The sequence below is a fragment of the Typopeltis vanoorti genome, chromosome 11 (assembly GCF_054136105.1).
Source record: "Typopeltis vanoorti isolate ZY-2024b chromosome 11, IOZ_Tvanoo_1.0, whole genome shotgun sequence".
Lineage (NCBI taxonomy): Eukaryota > Metazoa > Arthropoda > Arachnida > Uropygi > Thelyphonidae > Typopeltis > Typopeltis vanoorti.
In genome coordinates, this window is record NC_143559.1 from 16,088,950 (window position 1) to 16,108,659 (window position 19,710).

Below are 19,710 nucleotides of genomic sequence, written 5' to 3' on the forward strand. Positions count from 1 at the left end.
AACCATGTTTGAACATACAATATGAAATATCAGAGAAGCATTACTTTCCAACAAAAGACAACACAAATGGGAGATTATATTTGCTAGGCATAATTAAAATGTCACTTCGGTACTGAATGACACCATGAATGATCTTCACACACAAAATGTGATTTCTAAAGAAATTTGTTAAGCTGGAAACAAATGTTCTAAAGAAATTTCTTAAGCTGGAAACAAATTTTCTAAAGAAATTTCTTAAGCTGGAAAAGAATAACTGAGATTAAAACTGTTTTAATTTTATTACTATAATTTGATGTTTGCAATTATTGGCAATTTAATTTTTAATGAAAAATTAATGCAAGTACAGAAACAAATATATTCAGTAAAAATCAACTAATATATAGTCATCACTTTTAAACAAAGTGAATAATATAGGTGATAGTATATTCTCCAGTAGCAATTAACATTCCATAGAACTGATTAAAATCACCTTACCTATGGGTAACTTTCACTGGACAATGACATAACAGATAGTGCATACCAAAATTTACAAAACAATAGAACAGGATCTCAAAATATTAACATAAATGAAATTATTATACCAGCTGTGTGAAATGCAAAAATCAATAAAGCATTGCTTCAGTATGCACTGTTGAACCGCACATGCAGAGATAAATATTTTCTCTGTCCTTGATTACTGTCATACTGAGATGGTAAACATACTAGTATTTTATGATAAATTATCTAATTATATCCCATATTCTTAAATACCAGATTACATGGATATCATCAGGGATCAGAGGCAATATTATCTCAAAAACATTATATACAAGGTGTTTCAAATTACCTCCCCCCTAGCAATCTGTAGAGAGAGAGAAAACTAGTAGACAAAATGCCCTCAAACTTGGTGGGTATGCTAACCAGCCAGATCATGTGGGAAGAGATTTTGACAAAAAATCTTTCCATTCAGACCAATAGGGAAAATATGGCACAGCAAGTGAGTTTTGCATATCATGTGATCTGTAAGGCAGTATAAATGAAGGATTAACTGTACAGTAAGATTGACTCTACAGGCATTCAACTCGCACGAAGAATCTCGCTTTGCCTGAATATATCATAGGAACAGGGGGGAATACTGCAGCAGCACTTAGCAAGTATAGATGCCTAGAGACTTTGTGAAATGGCCCAATGCCACCAAATGAAGTGCAGCACGGTTTGACAATTTGAAAAGACAGGTAGTTTGACAGTTTAACCAGTAAGAGGGTATAAATCTGAATTTCTGCAAATGACTGAAGATATAACAACTGCAGTCGTCGATCAGTCATATGAAAATACTGTAGATTCAGGTAGTGCATGTGCTGTAGCAAGACAGATTTTCCATATACGATGGTATGGAGAACTTTGCATAAAGCATTGCGATGCTACCCATATAAACTCAGCCACAACCAACAGTTGCAAATGAGAGATGCCAGCATCCAGGAAATGTTTGCATTGACATCTGGCATGCATGGAGATGGATGAGCATCAGCCTTGGAATATCCTATTGAGTGATGAAATGCATTTTCATCTTTGTGAAACAGTAAACTCTCAAAAGTGCTGCATCTGGACTACAGAGGATACACACAGCAAAGTTCATTATTGCACTGTTTTTCTGTTTTTCAAAGAAATCCAGTGAACTAGACCTGTGACCTCCACAGTAAATGCTGCACATTATCAGGTCATGTTAATCAGTTTTGTCATTCCACAACTGCAGCAATGAGGATGCCTGAACACAACAGTGTTGATATAAGATGGAGCACCTCCTCGACATAAGAGGTGAAGTTCAACAATTATTGCATTAGCATTTCACAGAGGATATGATAATCAGTTGCTCATTTTCTATGAAATGGCAATGCATTCACCAGACCTCAATCCCTGTGACTTTTGGCTTTGGGATTATGTGTGTATCAGGGCAAAGTTCTTTACCTGGCAGATATAAAAGATGAAATTGCACATGACATACAAAACTTTGACAGATCAGCTGCATTCTGCTATAAACAATGGTGTATGGCAGTATCAGCTATTGCTCCTTCACAAAGGTCAGCACATTGAACACCACACCTATTGATCATCTGGATATTCTTGACAGCTCCTTACAGCATATCAGCTCTTTGTAATATGCTTTGATATCATATTTCATGAAATGAGTGAAATAAACATCAAATAACTTCTTGCTTTCAAGATTACATTGTTATTTGCTTAATTATAAATAAATAATTGCTCTAATATGTGTTATTATCTTCATAAATCACAAATGAATAGCTTCATTTATCACTTGACTATCATTTCACAATCACATACCACCTGGTTTGCATGAATGTAATTTTCTCCCACTCACAGCACCATATTTCACTTATTTTTTTTTTTTTTTTGTCAAAATCTTTCCCATGATCTTGCTAGGGTGCCCACTAAGTTTGAGGGTATTTCATCTACTGGTTTGCTCATTGCCCTGAATAGGGGTACTTTAATTTGAAACACTCAGTGCATAACAGTACTATACACAATTACAACTTCCATGTGCTAAAAATGTGATCTCAATAATCTGTCTCTGAACAATCCTATTTGTTGACTTTACTTACTGAGCAAGTTAAGTGGGTGTTGGGGCAAAGCAACACATCTCTCAATTTTCTGCTTCTTAAATCTATTTTTGTGGAGTAAAGTAATGTTTTTTTCTGTTTTATTTAGAAAATTCCCAGTGCATAGGCTACTAATTCTGATTTGCATCTATAAAAATTTCTCTTTCTTATGTTTCCCTTGAGACAGTGGTAGACTTTATGTTGGAGGTTTAATGGACTTTTTACAACACTCAAAAAGAATTAAAATAGAATTTAATACTTCCTATATTTCGTCCTAGTCACTAGGACATCTACGGGGATTACAAAGACAATTAATGTAACATGCACACAAAAACTTACAATACTAAGCCCAACCACGTGGATGACAATAAAGTCCTATCTAGGTGGAGCGCCCTCTAAGGGCAGTTGTAGGTGGCCTGGAATGTAAGGTGGGACCTCTGGCGATGACTGTTTCCCAAATCTTCGGAAGCTTAATGCAACCGTATTTGTTAAGATTTGGTTGGTTTTTGAGAGCTGCTGCTGCTTCTAAGAAAAGTCTCTCTTTCTTGAATTCTGTGGTGGAGCATGGTGGTTTTCTTCCATGATACTCTGTGGGTGGTGTCCAAAACATGGTCAGCTAAGCCTGAATTAAAGATGTACGACTTGTGTTCCTCTAGGCGGATGGATGCTGATCTGCCTGTCTGTCCAAAGTACGCAAGCTTACAGGAACAGGGTACTTTGTAAACTCCAGGCAGAGAGAGAGGAGGGAGCTGATCTTTTGTAGAACGGATAAGGGTAGCCAGTTTGCGGTAGGGCTTATATGCTGTGTGTAGGTTATACTTTTTTAGTATCTTAGCTATTTTTTCCGAAGTGCCACGGATGTAGGGTATGGTGATGGCATTTTTAAATTCTTGTTGACGAGAGGGACAGGGAATGGGGGAGGAATTGATTATTTTTTTGATGCTGTGTTCGCTGTAGCCATTGGAGAGGAAAGTTCTGTGTATGTGGTTAAGCTCAGTAGTGAGGGCGGTTCCACTGGAACAAAGATTGTGGGCTCTCTTGGTAAGGGTTTTAATGATGCCATATTGTTGTGAGGGGTGGTGATGGGAGAGTTTGTGAATGTATCTGCCTGTGTGTGTGGGTTTTCTGTATACAGTGAAGGCAAGTGTATCATTAGGCAGGCGCGTGACTAAGGTGTCTAGGAAGGATAAACAATTGTTCTTTTCCTTTTCCATAGTAAACTGGATTCTTGGATGTAGGCTATTGAGATGACCAAGGAAGGAATCTAATGTGTCTGGGCCATGAGGCCAAATAGAGAACACATCATCTACATATCTTAGCCAGATAGAAGGTTTGAGTGGGGCTGAGTCTATGGCTCGTTTTTCGAAATCTTCCATGTAGCAATTGGCAAGGGGGGGTGAGAGGGGGGGAGCCCATGGCAGTTCCCTCTATCTGCTTGTAGATTTTGTTATTCCAAGCGAAATACCCAGAGTTGATGGCAAAGGAAAAGAGATCTAAGATGTCAGGGGGAAAAACGTTTTCTAAGAGAGATAAAGTGTCAGTTAAGGGAATATTAGTAAACAAGGAGGAGATGTCAAAGCTTACTAATATGTCTGTATTATTCAAGGTTAAATTTTCTGTGAGGGCTTTAAAGTGGGTAGAGTTTTTTATATAGGAAGCTGAATTTCCGGTGAGGGGGGATAGAGAGTTGGCCAGCTGTTTAGACAGTCTGTAACAAGGTGCATTGGTGGCATCTACTATAGGCCTGAGTGGGGAATTAGGTTTGTGGATTTTTGGTAGACCGTATATTCGGGGGGGACGGGAGCGGAAAGGTTTAAGTTTTTTCGTGATGTCGGGGGGCCAGGAGGTTACTTTTTTAAGTAAGATTTTTAATTTCTTAACTTGCGTTTTTGTGGGGTCGTGTTCTAGCGGGATGTAGGTAGCGCGATCGCGTAGGATAATGTTCATTTTACGATTGTATTAAGGACAACTGTGGCATTACCTTTATCCGCTCTGGTGATGAAATCTGGTGATTCATCACCAGAGCGGATAAAGGTAATGCCACAGTTGTCCTTAATACCAGCGAATACAATCGTAAAATGAACATTATCCTACGCGATCGCGCTACCTACATCCCGGCATCATTAAAACCCTTACCAAGAGAGCCCACAATCTTTGTTCCAGTGGAACCGCCCTCACTACCGAGCTTAACCACATACACAGAACTTTCCTCTCCAATGGCTACAGCGAACACAGCATCAAAAAAATAATCAATTCCTCCCCCATTCCCTGTCCCTCTCGTCAACAAGAATTTAAAAATGCCATCACCATACCCTACATCCGTGGCACTTCGGAAAAAATAGCTAAGATACTAAAAAAGTATAACCTACACACAGCATATAAGCCCTACCGCAAACTGGCTACCCTTATCCGTTCTACAAAAGATCAGCTCCCTCCTCTCTCTCTCTGCCTGGAGTTTACAAAGTACCCTGTTCCTGTAAGCTTGCATACTTTGGACAGACAGGCAGATCAGCATCCATCCGCCTAGAGGAACACAAGTCGTACATCTTTAAACACAACTATGGCCATTCAGGCTTGGCTGACCATGTTTTGGACACCACCCACAGAGTATCATGGAAGAAAACCACCATGCTCCACCACAGCAAATTCAAGAAAGAGAGACTTTTCTTAGAAGCAGCAGCAGCTCTCAAAAACCAACCAAATCTTAACAAATACGGTTGCATTAAGCTTCCGAAGATTTGGGAAACAGTCATCGCCAGAGGTCCCACCTTACATTCCAGGCCACCTACAACTGCCCTTAGAGGGCGCTCCACCTAGATAGGACTTTATTGTCACCCACGTGGTTGGGCTTAGTATTGTAAGTTTTTGTGTGCATGTTACATTAATTGTCTTTGTAATCCCCGTAGATGTCCTAGTGACTAGGACGAAATATAGGAAGTATTAAATTCTATTTTAATTCTTTTTGAGTGTTGTAAAAAGTCCATTAAACCTCCAACATAATGTCCTCACAGCACTTAAGCCTCTACACAAGTGGTAGACTGTCCTAAATGTCCACAGTAGGAACAGCCAAGAGGGGGGGGGGAGGAGGAGGAAGATCTATTGAACAGCACATAAAGGCTGGTAGATTGATGAGAAGCATGAGGGTTGTGCTTTGGTTGTAATTTTGTGAAATTATTTACTTTTTCTGATAGGTATTTATTATACTGAGAAAGCATTGCCATGTTCTTCTCTGTTAAAGAAAGGAGAGAGACTGTGTGAGAGTATTAATATTTCATTTTACCTGGTTATAATTTTTTTTTTTTTCAAGAAGATAAATTACTGAGTAGCTGCTCATCAGATTAGATCTTGCTCTGTTAATCAGGATTTGCAAACCCTAAATTGCTGAGAAGAGCTGCAGTAGGATATAAATGATGGCATACAGAAATAAACCAAATACAGTTCACATTAGCAACAGACATAACAAGCTTTCACATCAATCTCTATTTATTCTTGTAACTCTTAAGATACATTAATTAAAATATATTCTCACTAGATATAATGAAATTATTTGAGCAAGTAATGTTTGTTAAATAATTTATAAAATAAACTATACAAATAGATAAAGGATACTACTATGGACTGCCTGTTTTTCCTACTCCACTACCAAATAATTTTTTTTTTTACTGGACTTTCTGAAGAAGATGCTAAACTTTGATCTTCTTAAAATTCTTTATATAAGTTATCCATATGAGGTGCTTGTGATTTAGTTTTGCCTCAACACACTAAATGTTTTTAATGCATCTAAATGCATTAAAAAACATTTAAAATGTGCTGAAAATCATTTTTAATATTAAAAAAATAATAATCATCACAATTTCACTAGAATCCCTGAAGCAAAACAATCAGTCTTACATGATTGTTTTGCATCACCTTTTGCCCCACCACCTCTGCCAGAAATATGGGAAACAGCCAGAACTTCCTGAAAGCTCTTCATAAGAGCCTAATCCATTTGTTTCAATAAGGAACTACTTAATAAGAATCTTCCTAAAGATAATTATCCTTTACAATGGGTATAAAATCTACATAAAATCAAAAACATATATTCCCCCACCTCCAATAGTTAGAAACTATTGCTGCCATCTTGATGCCCATATAAGCAGGAACACTGAAAAAGTAAAATGAAGTATACAAAATTACTGCCAGACTACTGTCTAAATCCTTATTAGGGATTGGGGAAGTAGTCTGGTTAAGGGCCAAACAAACATTTGCTCCCTCAAAGATCAGTCACTTTCCTCACTATGCACAATCCAAACATTAATGAAAGCTAAGAGCATCAAAAACAGTTTTTAACAAATAGTGGCAAATTAAGTTTAGTGTGTCATCATTATATGACACTTTCAAGGAGTCTTTTGACTCTTTGCAAAGTGTCATATATTTAGTCCTCCATTTACACACAATGTCATCTACTACTGATTTGGTATATTTTGCCTGCAAATTGTGTTCTTCGGCAGATTTCCCTGTATACAAGATGAAAAACCTGAATTTCTGGCAGAAAAAAACCTTCAATCACTGTATTAAATTGGCTAACTTGCTAATTAAAAGAAGTTCATATAAAGATTCCTCTGATAACAAGAACTGAACCCATTCTTTTTCCAATTATAAAGTGTCCTGTCGTTCTTCCAAATGTATGATAAAAGTGTTATCATACTATAGCAACCACATTAATACATAAAAATATCCATTCAAGAGTCAGAAGCTATTCACTGAATTAGCCACAATATTGATGAGCATACATAATTATTTTCAGAAGCTTACAAAAATTTGGAAGACACTAATGCTGTGCACATACAACACCTGAGGCCAAACAAGAAATATAGCTCACAAGAGAGACATTTTTCATGACAGTGATATTTCAGCAGATAAGTGTATATGCCATCATAGCATATGTAATGCTTTGATTAAGGACGTCACTCTGATTCCTAAAGATGGACATCTGCAGAGATCCGAGGACAAAAGAACAGATTTAAAATTTAGAAAGTCAAAATTATTATTACTACATCAACCTCCACTGAGTAAGATAATTGGTATTTCCATACTGACCATGCTAACAACACATTTATCATATTGAACTTTAAACTCCTTAACATTCAGAATGCATTATAGTAATGAGTTCCACTTACCAATTCTCCAAGTAAAAATTACTTCTCAAACCCTTATTCACCACAGTCTTACACAACTACCAGAATGGCTTCTTTTTCTTCTCCTCTAATCTTACACTCTTTTTATAATCCTCTGTGTGTTAATTCATCAATAAATCCCCTGGACACCATCTTATCACTTTTTTCCTTATCCACCAAACACTACAATTAATATTCCCCCAGCCTCGCTGCATAATCAACATACCAGAGTCCTGATATTGATTTCGTCGCTCTTCCCTAGATTTCCAAATAATAATAACAACGAAGTAACCAAATTTGAGCACAATAATCCATGTGTGGTCTGGACAATGCTATATTACACAGTGGCAAAACCACCTGCTTATCCTTACTTGCAATGTATTCCATATCACAGTAGCATTTGCAACACTTGCAATGTGCCCTCTAAATTTCAGTCCACTTTCAACCATCACTCCTAGATGAATCTCAAATCAGATCAGCCTCTTGAAGCATGGTTACAACAACATAGCAGAGCTTTATATTATCTCTGCAATCTGAAATGCAGCACTTTGCACATATTAAAACTAAAATCCGACTCATTTCTCCAAGCTGAAGTCTATTCAAATCTTCTTGAAGGGAATAAACATTAACAATGCTCCTTAAAATTCTACCCAATTTTGCATCATTAGCAAACAATTAAAGATTCCTAGTCGATCCACATGAAATATCATTAACAAATAAGTTAAACAGGAGGAGCCCAACAAGATAACTCTGGCACATACTACTGGTTACCTTACTTTTTTTTTTTTTTTTTAAGAATACTGCTCCATTATACACAACTTGTTGGGAATAAACAATGTTTAGAAAGCCAATCTAGTATATTCCCATCCTTTGCAGCTTGTACAAGAATTTATGTGGTAATCAAATGCCTTTGCAAAGTCCAAGAAAATCAATGTGCCTAATTCAACACATTCATCACCTTATCATTAAATGCAAGCAGATTGATAAAATAACGTTTACCCTTTACCAAACCTAGCTACCATAAACAATATCACATCCATCAACCCAATCCTATATATAATTCCTAACCAAGCGCTCAATACTCTTAACTACAATTGAAGATATTAAGACTAACTTATTTAATTGGAAACTTCTGTTCCACAACCCATGCTTATCAAATGGTGATATTTCCCACAGCCTTAATAACAAAGCTCAAGAGAATACAATCTTCAGCATCAGTTTCCTTAGTATTGTAGTCCTTAAAAGACATGAATTACCCTAGAGCTTATATTTGCTTTTTATTAGTGCTTTTGATTAAGGTTTCACTGGCTTGACAGCTATTTTGTACTGTTAGTTCTTATCACAAACAGGCTGAAACCTTAAGAAGGTAAGATCCATCTTGAATAGTGTAGCAATCCAATGTCAGAAAGTTGTATTTTTCAACCCCCCCCCCATTGTATTTCTCATAAGTGCCTTAGACAAGTTTAAAACGTTAAGTCTCAAATTCCATTATTAAGACTTGTAGATTAATCTTCTTCTTCTATAGCTTCTCCCACTTAAGTGGGGTCACTGTTTGTTATGAGTCTCCTCCACACCTTCCTGTCTTGGGCTGTCACCACATCCAAGTTCTTCATCTTCAAGTCCTCTTCTACCAGCTCCCTCCATCTCTTCTTTGGCTGCCCACGCTTCCGCCTTCCTTGCACATCAATCTGCATGACCCTTCTTCCCACAAATTCGTCCTCCCTCCTCATCACATGACCAAACCATCTCAACCTTGCCTCCTGTATTTTCGCTCCTAAGTTCGTAACTTTCACTGTTCCCCTGACATAGTCATTTCTCAGATGATCCTTTCTGGTAACACCGCACATCCACCTAAGCATTCTCATCTCTGCTACTTCCATCCTGCTGATGTTATTTTTCCTCAGGGCCACAGTTTCTATAGCATATGTCATAGCTGGCCTCACTACTGTCCTATAAATTTTGCCTTTCAGATTGATCGGCACCCTCTTATTGCATAACACTCCAGCCATCTCCCTCCAGTTCCTCCAACCCGCTTGTATCCTGCATCCCACTTCCTTCTCAGCTCCTCCATCTTCTTCCACTGTTGAACCTAAGTATCTAAAGTCTCTCACCTTCCTGATGACATTTCCTTACAGCTCTAGATCTGTCTCCTGGCCACCGCCCACTGCACAACACATATACTCCGTCTTACTTCTGCTCAGTCTCATACCTCTCTCTTCCAGTACTTTTCTCCATCTTTCCAGTTTAGTTTCCGCTTCTTCTCTTGAATCTACACAGAGCAAGATGTCATCTGCATACAACATTGTCCAAGGTGCATCTTCTCTCACCTCCTCTGTTACCACCTCCATCACAATATTAAACAGAAACGGACTTAATGCTGACCCTTGATGCAAGCTAACTGTTACTTGAAAACTTTCTGTCTGTCCCAAACAGGTCCGAACACTTGTCTTCACATTTCTGTACATTTCCCGCACCAACCTGACATATTTCTCCGGCACCTTCTTCTCCCTCAGACACCTCCAGACTTCTTGCCTTGGCACTCTATCGTATGCTTTCTCCAGATCAATAAATACCAGATGTAGCTCCCTTTGTTTCTCTCGATATTTGTAGATTATTGCAAAGTATAAAAGTCGAAGAAACAAAACTGGGCTCAAAGAGTAAATAAATAAATACAATTGACAGTTAACAACCACAATGTTTTAATAAATATTTGCAAGGCTAAGAAACAATGAAGCATGTCACAGTAGCATTTGCAACACTTGCAATGTGCCCTCTAAATTTCAGTCCGCTTTCAACCATCACTCCTAGAGTGATGATTGAAAGTGGACTGAATTCTGTTGAATCGATTTGATTCAACAAACACTATACCACCTTAAAAATGGGCAATATGATCAGAGGAACATGTAATTTACAAACATCCAGACAGGGTTAACTACCTTATCATAAGCAGGTTTCTAGGAAGGCAAATTACTCAGCCATAGCAGGCCAGTCTCTAAGAGGAATGGAAAGATGTAAAAAATCAGATGCTTATCCATATTTATAGGATCATTTTAGAATTTGTTGTGGTCCAAGTTCTTTTCCTCCAATCCCAATTTCAAGTTTTGATGAGCTAGTTACACCTCTGAATTCTCAACATATGAAATAAAACAAAACAGTATCCTAAACTCACAGATTTATCATTAGCTTCAACTTTTACAAGGTATCTACATTCCATGATTTATGAGCTTTGTCCTAAATTATGTGGATGGGACACATCCATTGATGACACTGAAATATGCAAAATTATCCCAATAAGGTAATTACCATAACATAGTTGCTAGAGTCCCTATGAATTAAGGATATTAAGTATCCTATTGTTCACCAATAATTAAAGATGCCAATGTTAACGCCATTTTCGATAAAAATGACACCAAGCATTAACTGCCTGGTTTATTTACTAGTTTTGTAATCTGACATCATAACCCTAGTGGAACCAGGCAATGATGATAATTATTATTATATGACACCTCCAAGGAGTCCAAAGACACTCATCGCGGGCGGGCACTCCACTCCCCTATAATAATCCAGTTTTGTGATTTATTATCGCAAAGTCGCAATTTTTTTTAAATTTTATTTTTAGCAGACATCTCTAACAAGCCGGAGAGGAGTTTTACATGCCAAATTAATAAATAATACACACGCGATCCTCACATCTACTTAAAAAGAAGAAAAAAAAAAATGGAAATAAAATGTTAAGAGAAATTCATCTAGAAATGAATGCCTAATATCCTTTATACCCCGATTTTATTTATTCTGCATGTAACTTAATGTACATCAATTTAACGATGTAAGAAATTTTGACACATTTCATTAAATGCTTATTTGCATTTACTGTACCGGATAAAGGTGTGTTACATGTTCTCTGAAAATGAAATACATAGTTTAACTCTATACAATAAAATTCCTCAAACATATTTTTAAATGACATATGTTATACATTATTTATTAGTAAAATATATATGGAAAACACAACGAACATATTTTATTTTAATTTCATCACTAAACCAGTTATAACGGGTGTGGTGCTCGGATAATTTAAATTTAAATATTAAACCTCTTGGTTCTCAATTGTTGAATAAAATTAACCATGTAAAATTAAAAGCACACAGATTTTCACAAACGAAATTTACATAATATCCATATTATACAAAAATATAATGGAAAGTCGAAGCGCCGAACAAAATGCCGCATAGCGAACGTTATCCCCGAAGACACGGTAACCACAGCTGCTTTATCCGGGATTACCACAAAATGCAATTCCAAACAAGCCGAAAGGGAGCGGAGTGAGTAACAGAAAAGGGGAAAAAATATATATTTGATAGGTAGATCCAACACCATGACAGAGAAAACTGTATATAAATTCTCAAAACATTACATTATACAAAAACTAGTCCATCACTAATAACTGAACGGGAAAAAAACAACAACAAAACAAACCTATATCACATGAACGCATCCAAAACATAAAACATAGCGCACGCCATATTGACAACTGCACACCCAGAATTCCCAGTTAACACAGCAAAGATTTTACCGCCACCTACAGGGTGTTCGGGATAAATTTGACAGTTTCGTAAGGAAAAAGAAAATCTTCTTTGTATCTATTAAATTTAATGAATTGACAAAAAAACATTACAGGCAGAGTTAATTACAATACTATCAACAAGATTTACTCAAAATAACCACCATTAGCATCGATCACAGCTTCAATTCTGCTTCGGAACCTCGAACAAGCTGATGCTACAGTCTCCCTGGGAAGGGCCGCAAAAACTGTTTTAATTTTATCCATTAACTGGGCTTTTGTATTACTGGAAGTGCGATTGGTGTCTTTTTCAACTGCACCCCATACAAAATAATCCATGGGGTTAAGGTCTGGGGAGTTTGGAGGCCAAACATTTGGACTGGTGAAGTCGTAGAAATTTTCAGACAACCATTTTTGACTTTTCCCAGAGGTGTGGCAAGGGGCCGAATCCTGCTGCCATACATACGGCCTACCATTGGCTACCCTTGTTATCCAGGGCTTGACTACAGTTAGCAACTCCACGAACAAAGCCCGAATTCCAATGCCAGGGTTCTTCAACACCTGTTCCTGCAGATTTGCGAGGAATTCTGCTGTACGAACGCAATCAGATCGTCTGCTAGGGATCTTTCTTCTTGCTACATCCTCGTAGTCACCATTGCAAGTCTCTAGTTCATGCCTGATTGTTTTTACTGTATTCAGGGAGCATTGGGCAGCAGTCGTAATATCCTTATTTTGATGGCGGGCACGAATCATCATGATACAAGTTATTCTCTTCCATGATTCAGGTGGGTTCCAGCTATCCATCCTTTCTGACATCTTGTATATGAATGAAGAAGGGTCCAAACTTTTAAATGAAGAGAAGTGTGTGTTAATACATGTAACTTACGGAAAAATATAATTAATTATAAATTTGTCAAATTTATCCCGAACACCCTGTATGTACGTAATATGTCTAAATATATCTATCAGAATAAAGATTACATACGATATTATGGATACATTATTATTATTATTATCAACACCCGACTTCCATGGAGTCAGAGACTCATTGTGGGAGGTACTCACTATTGCATACAATGCTCATCCAACCTCGTCTTAAATAGATTCAATGTGTCCACACAGGGCCGCATTTACCATTAGGGGCATGAGGCGCAAGATGGGGGCCTCACTCTCTGGGGGGGCCTCATTTTAAAACCTTACTCCTCACAAAGAACAATAAAAAAACAGCGTAGTTATAGTTGCAAAATAAAATACTTATTTTTAAATATTAAATACATAATATAAAAACTAGAGGCCGCTGAAAAATTTGTGAGGCTTCCCGCTTCCATTTGAAATACATTGTTCTTTCCTTAGAATATAAAACTAACTGGAACTCTGTATTCCATAAAATTCATGTATGTAAACATACCGTTTCTTTGCTGGACGTATATACACGTCTAGCAAACCTGGATAATATTCTGTCCACCTGCTGAAAGAACATGGATAAGAAGTGTAGCTTGACAGTCATGTCCATTAGAAGGTGCGATAATCCTTCACGCTGAAAAGAACACTTAACTAGATTACCTGGCATACGTAGTAGCTACATTCTGTGGCTTACAGCAAGAAACGCAGTTGCTTGCCGTTTGCTCGGGAACCAGAATCTAAGTTATATCAGACTAAATACCTATGAGTCATATTCATTTTGCTACTTGTTTTTATCGTATAATTATAGTTTTTAATGCCAGCGTAAAATAAGAAATCCTTTCATACTTTCTTCACTTCATATTGTATCACTTTGGAAGATCAATGTCACTATCAATTTTTTTGCTAATTATTTTAATCGCCAATACATTTTAAAATTCTCCAAGAACTTGATTGAAGACAATTATTTTTGTCAAACAATTATTTTATAAATTCATGAAAATCCGAATCTAAAAATTAATACAACCTCCATCTGTTCCAAATTAAGTTTCCTATTTTATTCATAATCTTAGTTCGAAGGTTAGTTATCATACGCAAATCTTGAATCATATCATGTAATGCATAATTTTTATAACATAATCTGTAGGTTTTTGCATTTCAACTTTCTTGGTTTCCACCCTAATCACTGACTACAAATCAAAATAAACGGCAGTTATGAAGTCAACTGTTATGTACATATTTTCGGCTAATTTCAATATTATGCGGCAGTTTTGAAGTAGCGATATTTTCTTTTGAAGCATGTGTAGGTCAAAATGAAATTTTATTTCCAAAATTTTCATAACAGAATTAATTCGCCTTTAATGGCTAACTCCCTCTTCCCAAAACACACACACACACACACACACACACACACACACACACTGCTAGATAACATGTGTGCACTTTATTTTTGTTTGAATTCGTTATTTTTTCAAAGTAATTGTACTGTTGCAGTTTTAAGCAAAAGATAAAGGCATAGAATCTCCGATAAAATACCATTAGATATAAATTAAAAAGACTCACAATCGGAAACCCGGAGTAATGCAGTTTAACACCATTTGTTGTTCATAAAAAAAAAATCGTTCCTAAAATTGAAATGTGCGACCTATATAATCTTATTTTACAAGGAAAGGAAGCAAAATTTCGATAAATGTTATTTAAAAAATATAAATATTTGACATAATATTTCCAATACAAACATTTTGATTATTTATTTTCGAACATGTGAAATTCGTTTTTATTTGGGAAGAGACACAATAAGTAAATTGTGTAGCAAAAAAGGGTCAATCCAAGAAATACAGTGCACATAACTACAATAATATGTTAACTGCGGGGGTAATTGCATTTTAACAGATAGAATGCTCATAAAGTTTCATCAGCAGTCTGCCTTTTTATTAGGTCAAAGGGATTTTGAGTATATTTGTGAACAGATACATTCAACATAACTTAGCCAGTTTTGATGTAAAAAGTGCCGCATTTGAAGAAATATTAGCAGCATAATAATAAAATAGCAAAATTCATAATGCTTCAGAATGACTTGATAATTTTGATAATACCAAAACAAGATGAGACGCATCTGTAGAAATCTATTATTATTACTATTAGAGTCCTTTTAATTATGAACTCCATAAAGATATACTTAATAAATTTGTATTTTTGTGTTTTTAAATAAATAAAGTAGTTTCATTTTGTCAAAGATGTTTTTTTCGCTGGACTACCTGGACTTTTAGACTATTGTTCTTATCAATATTGTAAAAACTCGATTGTAGCTTAAATATTCCAAAGCACATTACATCGATTTTTTACTTAGGTCAAGTCCCATAAAAATGTTGTAAAAAATAGCCTTGTTTGTCTCTGTATTTTTTGTCTTGGATCTTCTTCTTCTTCTTCTACAGCTTCTCCCACTTAAGTGGGGTCACTGTTTGTTATGAGTCTCCTCCACACCTCCATGGTGATATTTCCCACAGCCTTAATAACAAAGCTCAAGAGAATACAATCTTCAGCACCAGTTTCCTTAGTTTTGTAGTCCTTAAAAGACATGAATTACCCTAGAGCTTATATTTGCCTTTTATTAGTGCTTTTGATTAAGGTTTCACTGGCCTGACAGCTATTTTGTACTGTTAGTTCTTATCACAAACAGGCTGAAACCTAAGGTAAGATCCATCTTGAATAGTGTAGCAATCCCATGTCAGAAAGTTGTATTTTTCAAGAGTGAACACTTTGTGGATGTAAGAGCCTACCCCCCCCCCCCATTGTATTTCTCATAAGTGCCTTAGACAAGTTTAAAACGTTAAGTCTCAAATTCCATTATTAAGACTTGTAGATTAATCTTCTTCTTCTATGGCTTCTCCCACTTAAGTGGGGTCACTGTTTGTTATGAGTCTCCTCCACACCTCCATGGTGATATTTCCCACAGCCTTAATAACAAAGCTCAAGAGAATACAATCTTCAGCACCAGTTTCCTTAGTATTGTAGTCCTTAAAAGACATGAATTACCCTAGAGCTTATATTTGCCTTTTATTAGTGCTTTTGATTAAGGTTTCACTGGCCTGACAGCTATTTTGTACTGTTAGTTCTTATCACAAACAGGCTGAAACCTAAGGTAAGATCCATCTTGAATAGTGTAGCAATCCCATGTCAGAAAGTTGTATTTTTCAAGAGTGAACACTTTGTGGATGTAAGAGCCTACCCCCCCAATTGTATTTCTCATAAATGCCTTAGACAAGTTTAAAACGTTAAGTCTCAAATTCCATTATTAAGACTTGTAGATTAATCTTCTTCTTCTATAGCTTCTCCCACTTAAGTGGGGTCACTGTTTGTTATGAGTCTCCTCCACACCTTCCTGTCTTGGGCTGTCACCACATCCAAGTTCTTCATCTTCAAGTCCTTTTCTACCAGCTCCCTCCATCTCTTCTTTGGCCGCCGACGCTTCCGCCTTCCTTGCACATCAATCTGCATGACCCTTCTTCCCACATATTCGTCCTCCCTCCTCATCACATGACCAAACCATCTCAACCTTGCCTCCTGTATTTTCGCTCCTAAGTTCGTAACTTTCACTGTTCCCCTGACATAGTCATTTCTCAGATGATCCTTTCTGGTCACACCGTACATCCACCTAAGCATTCTCATCTCTGCTACTTCCATCCTGCTGATGTTATTTTTCCTCAGGGCCACAGTTTCTATAGCATATGTCATAGCTGGCCTCACTACTGTCCTATAAATTTTGCCTTTCAGATTGATCGGCACCCTCTTATCGCATAACACTCCAGCCATCTCCCTCCAGTTCCTCCAACCCGCTTGTATCCTGCATCCCACTTCCTTCTCAGCTCCTCCATCTTCTTCCACTGTTGAACCTAAGTATCTAAAGTCTCTCACCTTCCTGATGACATTTCCTTCCAGCTCCAGATCTGTCTCCTGATCACCGCCCACTGCGCAACACATATACTCTGTGTTACTTCTGCTCACTCTCATACCTCTCTCTTCCAGTACTTTTCTCCATCTTTCCAGTTTAGTTTCCGCTTCTTCTCTTGAATCTACACACAGCAAGATGTCATCCGCATACAACATTGTCCAAGGTGCATCTTCTCTCACCTCCTCTGTTACTACCTCCATCACAATATTAAACAGAAACGGACTTAATGTTGACCCTTGATGCAAGCTAACTGTTACTTGAAAACTTTCTGTCTGTCCCAAACAGGTCCGAACACTTGTCTTCACATTTCTGTACATTTCCCGCACCAACCTGACATATTTCTCCGGCACCTTCTTCTCCCTCAGACACCTCCAGACTTCTTGCCTTGGCACTCTATCGTATGGTTTCTCCAGATCAATAAATACCAGATGTAGCTCCCTTTGTTTCTCTCGATATTTTTCCATCATCTGTCATAACCCAAGGATAGCATCTGTTGTTGATCTACCAGGCATGAAGCCAAATTGTTCCTTTGCAATCTCCACCTCCTCCCTCACTCTACCATCAAGAACCCTTTTTAAGATCTTCAATGTGTGGGACATCAACTTTATTCCTCTGTAATTTTTACAGTCTTGTGCATCCCCTTTACCTTTGTAGATGGGAACAAGAGTACTCTCCATCCATTCCTCGGGTATATTTTCCTGTTGGCAAACTTTCATGAACAGGTCCCACAGCAGGTCAATTCCCTCTTCCCCCAGTGCCTTCCATGCCTCCACTGGAATTCTGTCGTGGCCCACCGCTTTTCCATTCCTCATCCTCTTCATGACCTCCATCACTTCCATTCTACTGATGTTCTGCACTATCCCCCTCAGAAGGCTGCCTATCTCCTCTGTGAGTCCTTGCATTTCCTCATTCAAAAGTCCCTCAAAGTATATTTTCCATCTGTTTCTTATGTCCACATCCCTCCATAATACTCTTCCTTCAGCATCTTTGATCTGCCTCACATGTAATATGTCCTTAGCTGCTTTATTTCTACATTTCGCTAGTTGGTAAATTTTTCTCTGTCCTTCCTTTGTTTCTAATTGATCATACAGATCTCGATATGCCATGGCCTTTGCCTGTGCCACAACTCTCTTGGCTTCTTGCTTTCTCTCTTTGTACACCTCTCTGTCCTCTTCCACTCTTGACTCATCCCACTTCTGCTTTGCCTTCCTCTTAGCTGTCACTGCCACTTGTACATCATTATTCCACCACCAACCCTCCTTCTGCTCTCTAATCTTTCCAGATGTCTCACCAAGCACCTCGATTGCACAGTTCAGGATTACTTTTGAATTATGTTTCCACCAATCTTGTACACTTTCCAGTCCATCCGAAATCCTCTCTAACACTCTCTCCCTAAAACGATTCCTCACACTCTCCTCTTTTAAGCGAAACCACTTAATTGTCTTCATCCCATGGCAACCAGAAGTTCTTATCTTCGATTTTATTTTAAAGTCTGCGCACAGCAGTCGGTGTTGTTGTGCTATTTGATCTGTTGGAATTACTTTACAATTTGTCACAACCTTAAGATGTTTTCTTCTAGTCAAAATGTAGTCAATTTGTGAGCTGTTGTTACCACTTCTAAATGTTATCAAATGTTCTTCCCTCTTGAAGAAAAACGAGTTCACAATTGCCAGATCAAACGCATTTTTTTGTATTAGATATTTTTTGTAAATAGCCCTTTGGAAATTAACTGTATATACTTTAATAAGAATATGTTAGAGTGTTAAAAACAAAGGCAATGTTTTTAGCCGGATCTGTATGTAATAGATCTAAATGGCGGCATTAGAAAGGTTGTTTATTAAATTTTGTGTGTATGAGAAAGGCTTACAAGCTCTGCATGTAAACACCTCCGAAGTCAGTCTGAAAGGTTCAAACTACTTTCCGATGGTCTGCAACTTACAAAAGAAGGCCAGAAGAGAAAAAAAAGCAAACCGAACTTGAAACTTAAGATGAAAGAATCATGCCGAATTCTTCGGGGGTTACAAACTTCGTGCGAGGTCTCAGAGAAGGCATAATAAAAGGGGAGAGAGCCAAGCATATAGGACTTCCCGGATCCAGAAGTCGCTAGATAGAGAGGGCTTCCCGTTTCCAGACATTGCCAGAGAGGGGCTTCCCGGTTCCAGTCTTAAGAGAAGGCTTCGAGTTGACGAAAGGAAATGTTCCAATCGCCGGAGAAAAGCTTCCAGGCCAGAGAGGAATCCTGGTTGACAGTTGGCGGCAATTCGAGTTAGTGGAGGCGACAGAAAAAGGAGGCAGTCGTCCAGGCATTTTTGGTGAGCCCATGAATTTTCGAAGATTTTTGAAGAATTTCGTAGAACTTTGTACTTCACAGTTCTTGGAATGAAAATGAAACATTGGTATCATTATCAGGAGGAGATGATAAATAAAGAACATCAAAATGATGTGGAAAACATAGGAGTGAAAGAAGTAAATGAAACAAATCAAGAGGATTCCGAAGAAAAATTTTCAATCGGAGTCTGTACTTACCAGCAAGCAAGCTATCTCTTA

The 19,710-nt window shown here is 37.5% G+C and overlaps 1 protein-coding gene across 7 annotated transcripts in view; it reads right to left on the reverse strand.

Annotated features, from left to right (window-relative positions):
* LOC150101326 (tau-tubulin kinase homolog Asator-like) overlaps nucleotides 1–19,710 on the reverse strand; it is a 324,567-nt gene that overhangs the window by 233,961 nt on the left and 70,896 nt on the right. Inside the window, exon 2 of one of the 7 annotated variants that reach the window (XM_090400434.1) lies at nucleotides 5,914–5,985. The exons of 5 other annotated variants lie outside the window; for them this stretch is intronic. The gene's annotated coding sequence lies outside the window, so the exon portion shown is untranslated. Of the gene's footprint in view, nucleotides 1–5,913; nucleotides 5,986–12,226; nucleotides 12,295–19,710 lie in introns of those variants that run through there. One more of the 7 variants, XM_090400435.1, reaches the window with a different exon arrangement.